We start from the raw sequence: 8,021 nt of genomic DNA, 5'->3' as shown, positions 1-8,021 counted from the left end.
CAATCCTAGAGCTTCCCCCAGATAATATCAAAGCTTATAAACAAGCTAAACCGTAAGTGGCAACTGACTAAAGATCCTTCAGTTTAACTAATACTTCCCTTTCTAATTCCTTCAGACCTCCCAACCATTAGCAGGAGTATAATATAGCAAACACAGTTATATCAGACAAGAGATTTACAAATAGGAACAGATAAGGTATTTAGGCAATTAGCAAGTAATATGCAGTCAAATAGGCAATCTCAAACAATTCAGGTAGTATGCTTATGATGCATGCCTGTCCCTAGTGGCTGATGATATCATCTGTCGGTTATAGAGCCAACCCGACAAGTCCTGCTAGCTAACCATTGGACTGTCCCTCTGTCGTGCATCCCCAACTCGAGTTATACTCATCATAAACTTGATCATAATCATGATCCATTTCCATCACCCTCACTGGTGAATATTTATCCATCACCATCACTGGTGAATATTTATGGGGGCGAGCTCATCCGGGCCTTTCACAGTGCCCGGCCACACTTACGACATTGGGTTAACAGAGCTTCGAGTCTCAACCTGAAGAACATGGTGGCTAGCCATTGCTACTGCCCAGGGAAACCCTCATCTCCAATGGTGGAAGTGCAAACATTCACAATTCAATCAACAGCATATATGCATTTATACTTAGCCATAAACATGCCTCCGCCGTCACACGGCATAATCCAGCCATCCGGCTCATGGTTAAATCCATAACCAGCCAATTCATTAACAATTACTTCGGCCCATGGCATAACAAGCACTTCCACCGTCATTCTCCGCATCTCACATAATCATCTTTGATCCTCAATGATCATTCATTTTTCCCTTGCTTCACTCGCAAGTTACCACATTCACTAGCCCTTTTTCTCATGCTAGGCATATCATAATGATTTAAGACATAAGTGGTAAGATCGGAGGCTTAGAAGTATGAATTTTGGCTTTTAAAACTCAAAAATCAACTTTGGGATGAAAACAGGGCCACGCGTACGCGCAGTCCACGCGCACGCGCGGATGGCCACAAAACTCATCGACGCGCAAGCGTCATACGCGCGGACGCGCGGGTTGAAAAATATCCAAACGGCGCGCAAGCGTCAGCCACGCGTACGCGCGGATACATTTGTGCCCCAGGCACAAAACTGGCACAACTTTGGCACAACTCTCGGGAAAATGGCTGGGCATTCGATGCAGCGCATCGACGCGCTCGCGCACACCACGTGCACGCGTGGATGGTGCTTTCTCGAAAAACGGCGCGTACACGCCAAGTGCGCCTACGCGCGGGGGGTGATTCTGCTAAAATTTTTCTAAGTTAAAAGCTGCAGAATTCACAGATTCAACCCCCAATCTTCCAACGGTCATAACTCTCTCATTTTAAATCATTTTTCACCCCGTTCTTCGAACGGCATGGACATCCCGGATCCAATTTCATTTCTAAACAAATTTGGCACAAATCAGAGATCCGTAGTCCAAGTTATGTCCCGTCAAAGTATGCCCAAAAACCATGTTTTCATACAAAACCACAAAGTGCCATTTTCAAAACAAGCCACTTTCAACTCTTTTCAAAATCAATCAAAACATGCCAATTTCAACCCTTCTCTTTGAAATCATTCAAAATGTACCAAATTCAACAACAAGCCATCCTCAACTCACATATTGACATTTTACCAAAATTCCCAAAACCACATCCAACCATTTTAACACTCCTCAATCAAATGGCTAAAGGACAAACACAATATCATGTCATACATCCTTCCTCATCCCAATTTCCAATAATACCATTTCTAATCAACAATCACTATACATAATTAACATCATACTCACCATCAATATGGTACCACCTACCAATTCAACCTTCATCATCCATCAAGCATATATCACAACATGCATTTCTTATATATCACACAATCAAGGCATCAATATTCATAATCACATATATGAACACATCATATATCTCAACCATTCAACAACACCAACAATTCAATGCCTATCTTAGGGCCTCTAGCCTAAGTATTTCCTACCACATTACATATTAGATACGGGAAACCGAAACCATACCTTAGCCGATTTCCCAAGCTCAACCGGAGCACTTCCAAACCACTTTTCCTCAAGCTCTCAAGGTCTCAACACCTCCAAGAACAGATTTTGTCACACAAAACCCTCTCCCAAGCTTTCCAAAATCACCAATCAAGCTCCAATATTCACATATACACAACCTAAGCCACAATCATCATATCCATACACAACATCTCAATACCCAAACATCATAGAACAACAAATTACACTAGGGTTGAGAATCTTACCACACCCAAGGTCCAAGAAAACAAGATTAACCTTCTCCTTCAAGAGAGTTGGGTCCTATAACATCAAAGAACCCAAAATCTCAACACTTTTGCTCATGAAACTCGAAATCAAGGGCTGGAATTTCGAACAGTAAAACGTGGCTTACCTCAAGATTGATTGTATGGGTTTTGTAGAGCTCTCCGCGGTGAACGCGTGGTCGTAAACGGAGCGGTAATCGGAGCTATAGATCAAAAGTTATGGTGGTTTGAAGATCAACCAAGGGAGAGAACTTGAGAGAGTGTTCTTCCCTCCTCCATACCAATTTCAGCGTGTTTGAGTGCTAAGTGAGGAGAGAGAGTGCTGAAAACTAGGGTTTTAGTTTAGTTTAGTTAGGCCAAGGGCCCACTTTGGGTCCGGTTGGACCGGTTTGGCCCGTTCGGTCTAATCTTGGTCCGAATTCTATAAAATTGGTACCGAAATTCTCGTCTCAATCTCCTCTATCACATTTAGCCATAAAAATAACATTTTTGGCTTTCTAGAATAAATTCTCATTTTATGGGTTAGTTAGCCGTTAATTGACCGGGTCTTACATTCTACCCACCTAATTGGAAATTTTGCCCACAAAATTCAAATTCAATTACCTGAGAATAAATGCGGATAATCCGTTCGCATCTCCGACTCAAGTTCCCAAGTGTGTTCCTCAACACCGCCTCGACTCCAAGCCACTTTGACTAATGAAACCTCTTTTCCACGCAATCGTTTGATACTAGTATCATCAATTCTGACTGGAGCCACTGGAAGCGTCAAATCTTCCCTTAACTGAACCGATTCGGGTTCTAACACATGGCTAGCATCAGGGGTGTACTTCCGAAGCTGCGACACATGAAACACGTCGTGCAGGTTCGAAAGATGAGGTGGTAGAGCCATCCGATATGCCACTGGTCCGACCCTCTCGAGGATCTGAAATGGACCAATGTATCGAGGATTCAACTTCTTCGCTTTAATCGCCCTACCTACTTCTGTGGTCGGAGTAACCTTCAGGAAAACATGATCTCCTGCCTCAAATTCCAAGGGCTTCCGCCTCTGATCAGCGTAACTCTTCTGGCGACTCTGCGCCGTAAACATCCTATCTCGGATTTTCTTGACTTGTTCAGTGGTCTCAGCTATCATTTCCGGCCCCAACAAGCCTTTCTCTCTAGCTTTATACCAACATAGCAGAGATTGACATTTCCTCCCATACAATGCCTCATACGGAGCCATTCCGATGCTCGCATGGTAACTATTATTGTATGCAAACTCCACTAACGGCATATACCGATCCTAACTCGCCGGTTGATCCAAAACACAAGCTCTCAACATATCCTCTAGGGTTTGGATCGTCCTCTCGGATTGACCATCTGTTTGAGGATGGTAAGCTGTACTCAAGCTTAATCGGGTTCCAAAAGCTTTCTGAAATGCACCCCAGAATCTCGAAGTGAAACGAGGATCTCTATCAGAGATTATAGTAGCAGGTACACCATGGAGTCTCACAATCTCCTTTATGTATAACCGAGCTAGCTCCTCAAGGGTGTAAGTCATCCGAACGGGTAAAAAGAGAGCTGACTTCGTCAGTCGGTCCACAATCACCCAGATAGCATCAAAACCAGTCCTAGTCCTTGGCAATCCTGACACAAAGTCCATTGCAATACTTTCCCACTTCCATTGCGGAACCTCTAAAGGTTGCAACATCCTGGAAGGTCTTTGATGTTCAATCTTTACCTTTTGACAAGTTAAGCACTTTGAAACATATTCCGCCACATCATTCTTCATACCCGGCCACCAAAACATCGCCTTTAAATCATGGTACATCTTAGTACTCCCCGGGTGAATGGAGAATCCGCTTTTGTGTGCCTCCTTTAAGATATCTTGCCTCAAAGTACCAACATCTGGCACAATGATCATACCCTTGAATCTCCATAACCCATCTTTTTCTTCCGACACCCTCAACTGTTTTCCTTGCTCGATAGCCGGTAACACCTTCCATAACGCTTCATCATTTTCATGAGCCTTTAGGAGTTCGGACTTAAAGTCACTTGAGATTTCTAATCGGCTCAAACACAAGGTTCCAGATACTTCTCGAACACCAATTTTTAGACTCTCGAATCCCTTGAGCAACTTCTCCTCTTGAAGCATCATCCAAGACGCATATAACGACTTCCGACTTAACGCATCTGCCACTATATTCGCCTTTCCAGGATGGTAATTTAACTCAAAGTCGTAGTCCTTCAATAATTCCATCCACCTTCTCTGCCTCATATTAAGCTCTTTCTGATCAAAGAGATATTTCAAGCTCTTGTGATCAGAGAAGACTTGGAACTTAACCCCATAGAGATAATGCCTCCACACCTTCAAGGCAAACACGACCGCAGCGAGTTCTAAATCGTGTGTAGGGTAACTAACTTCATGAGGTCTCAACTGTCGTGAGGCATACGCCACCACATTATGATGCTGCATCAGCACGCATCCTAGACCCTTTAGTGAGGCATCACAGCACATCTCAAATGGTTCGTTCGGCTCAGGTAACACTAACACAGGTGCAGTGGTCAACTTTTTCTTCAATGCCTGAAAGCTCTCCTCGCACTCAGGAGTCCAAACAAACGGAGTGTCTTTGCGAGTTAACTTTGTCAACGGCAAGGCTAATTGCGAAAAGCCCTTGATGAACCTTCGGTAATAGCCAGCTAAACCCAGAAAACTCCTTATCTCGGTTACTGTGGTTGGTTGCCTCCAATCCATCACAGCTTCTACCTTAGTTGGATCTACGGCTATTCCCTTCTTACTCACCACGTGACCCAAAAACTTCACCTCACTCTTCCAAAACTCACACTTAGACAGTTTCGCATAGAGTTTCTTCTCCTTTAAAATCTGCAACACGGTCCTCAAGTGTTCCGCATGCTCTTCCTCAGTCTTGGAGTAAATTAGTATATCATCAATGAAGACAACAACGAATTTATCCAGAAACGGACGGAATACTCTATTCATGTAATCCATGAATACTGCAGGGGCGTTCGTCAACCCAAAGGACATTACAGTATACTCGTAATGACCATAACGAGTCCTGAAAGCGGTCTTAGGGATATCCTCACCCCTCACCCTTATCTGGTGATAACCGGATCGCAAATCGATCTTAGAGAAAACCCCAGCTCCTTGTAACTGATCCATGAGATCATCAATTCTCGGCAATGGGTACTTATTCTTTATGGTGACCTTGTTCAACTGCCTGTAATCCACACAGAGCCGCATACTTCCATCTTTCTTCTTTACCAGTAACACGGGAGCACCCCACGGGGAAACACTTGGTCGGATAAAGTTCTTACCCAACAATTCCTCTAACTGAGACTTTAGCTCGGCCATCTCTAACGGTGACATCCTATAAGGAGCACTTGAGATTGGTCCCGCCCCAGGCACCAACTCAATAGCAAACTCGACCTCTCGGTTAGGTGGAAATTCCTCAATATCATCAGGAAACACTTCCGGAAACTCACACACTACCGGAATCTGATCCAACCTTTGATCATCACCCGAAACACCAGCGGTTAACAACAGGATACCCTGACATTCAATTCTAAAACAGTTCACCATCATCGAATTCAAGTAATAATTATTCACCACGACCGGCCCTTCTGTATCTTCCGGCATAAAGTACACCGACTTTGTAGAGCAATCAAGCAGAACATGGTTCTCAGATAACCAGTCCAATCCCAAGATAAGATTAAGACCGATCATCGGTAAGCAGATTAAATTATGGACAAAATCACGCTGCTTGAACCTAAACGAAACTTTCGGGCATCCTAGCCTAGTTACCATGGCTTCATGGGTAGCATTATACACTTTTAAGTCATAACCAAAGGTTACGATCTTCAATCCTAACTCATGGGCTTTCTCAAATGCAATGAATGAATGCGATGCTCCCGAATCAAATAAAGAATTTAAAGTTTGACCAGCCATTTCACAGTTACCTCGAATGAGTGTCTCGGATCCCTCTGCACCTACAGCTGAGGTGGTGAACACCCGACCAGTCTGTTGTGCTTTCCCAGCACCTGGCTTTTGCTTCTCCGGACAACTTGTGGCTTTATGCCCCGCCTTTCCACAATTGTAGCACAAACCCCATCCGGCCTTGCATGGTACTATCGGATGGTGACTTCCACACCTAGTACAAGCTTGATCATTCTGAGGCTGCTTCCCAAACCTTTTCCCTTGGGAGTAGTTGTTGTTGGGCCTCCTAAAAGAACCTCCCCTCTTAAAAGGTGGACCTCTAGGTGCAAAGCTCTTCCCTCGGTTCTGTGGGAATGATCCTTTGTGACTTCCTTTCTCAACGGCTGCCCTCTTCACGCACTCTTCAGCAACCCTATACTTGTTCACCAATTCGGAGAAAGTCCTAATCTCCGTTGGCCCCACTGAACCGAAAATATCACTCTGGAGTCCTCCTTCGTACTTAACACACTTCCATTCCTCATATTCCACCGGAGTCCCTTAACACATACGAGAGAATCTAAACAGCTCCTCAAACTTGTCAGTATACTCAGATACGGACATAGCACCCTGCTTCAGCTGCAACAATTCAAGCTCCTTGGCCGTCCTAGCAGAAGTCGGAAAGTACTTCTTATAGAACTCCTCTTGGAAGACATCCCAGGTGATATAATCATCACCCTGCTGCAGAAGGCGTCGGATACCCTGCCACCAATGCGACGCTTCACCAGTGAGCAAATAGGTAGCGAACTCCACACGCTGCCCTTCAGGTACCACCTGCGCTTGCAGTGCTCGTTCCACAGCCTGAAACCATGTATCGGCTTCAGTCGGACTAGTAGTTCCCTTGAACTTCGGTGGATTAACCTTCAAAAAGTTTGCCAGTGTCATCGGGCCCTGAACTCCACCTCCGTCATTACCATGGTTGTTCATCTGTTGACCAAGAGCCTCAACAGTGGCTTGCATAGCAGCAGCCATGTTCTCTAACGCAGTCATAAAGTTCACCGGATCATTGGGGTTAGTCTCTGGTGCACGAGCATTATTACGACTCCTCCCACGATCTCTACCGCATCCACGAGGCGCCATCTGGTTCCTATACGCACTAAACAATCAATATTAAGTTGATCAGTCTCAATATCGGAAGTTCAGTGCTTCAAAGTCCCAAATGCATGCTCATGAACGTTTATGCCAATTATATCAAGCAGATATACTAATAGCACATAACACACATACAGAGAATGCACAGAAGTATAGTCAGTCCATTTCTCAGGCTCTACAGGAACGAACTGCTCTGATACCATAATGTAACACCCTACCATATAGAGATTTATGCTTAAGTCATAATTCAGAGATGGCAAGGTATTACCACCTCTAAAACCAATTTTTTGTACGTATAGTAGTATGAATAATTGAATATAACTAGGAGCCTTTGTAGAAAAAGGGGTAAACAAAAACCGTAACTCGAACGCGCAACACTCCGATCGATAACGTAACGAGCAAAGGATAAGCTAACGCAAGATCATATGTATAAAGAGTGTCAAAAACGGGAATATCAAGACTCAAAATCCGGCTGCGAAGATAACCGGTCCGAGCATAGCAATATATACATATAATAAAATAAGGAAAACCCCAAGGAAAATCCAAAGGGACACAAATACAGAAACCTATTCTCCAAAACCTCCTATAAGAGGAGTCATCACAGTTTGTATTATTTAATGGAGATAAAA

Source organism: Arachis hypogaea, chromosome 17, assembly GCF_003086295.3.
Source record: "Arachis hypogaea cultivar Tifrunner chromosome 17, arahy.Tifrunner.gnm2.J5K5, whole genome shotgun sequence".
NCBI lineage: Eukaryota > Viridiplantae > Streptophyta > Magnoliopsida > Fabales > Fabaceae > Arachis > Arachis hypogaea.
Note: the sequence above shows the minus strand (reverse complement) of the source record.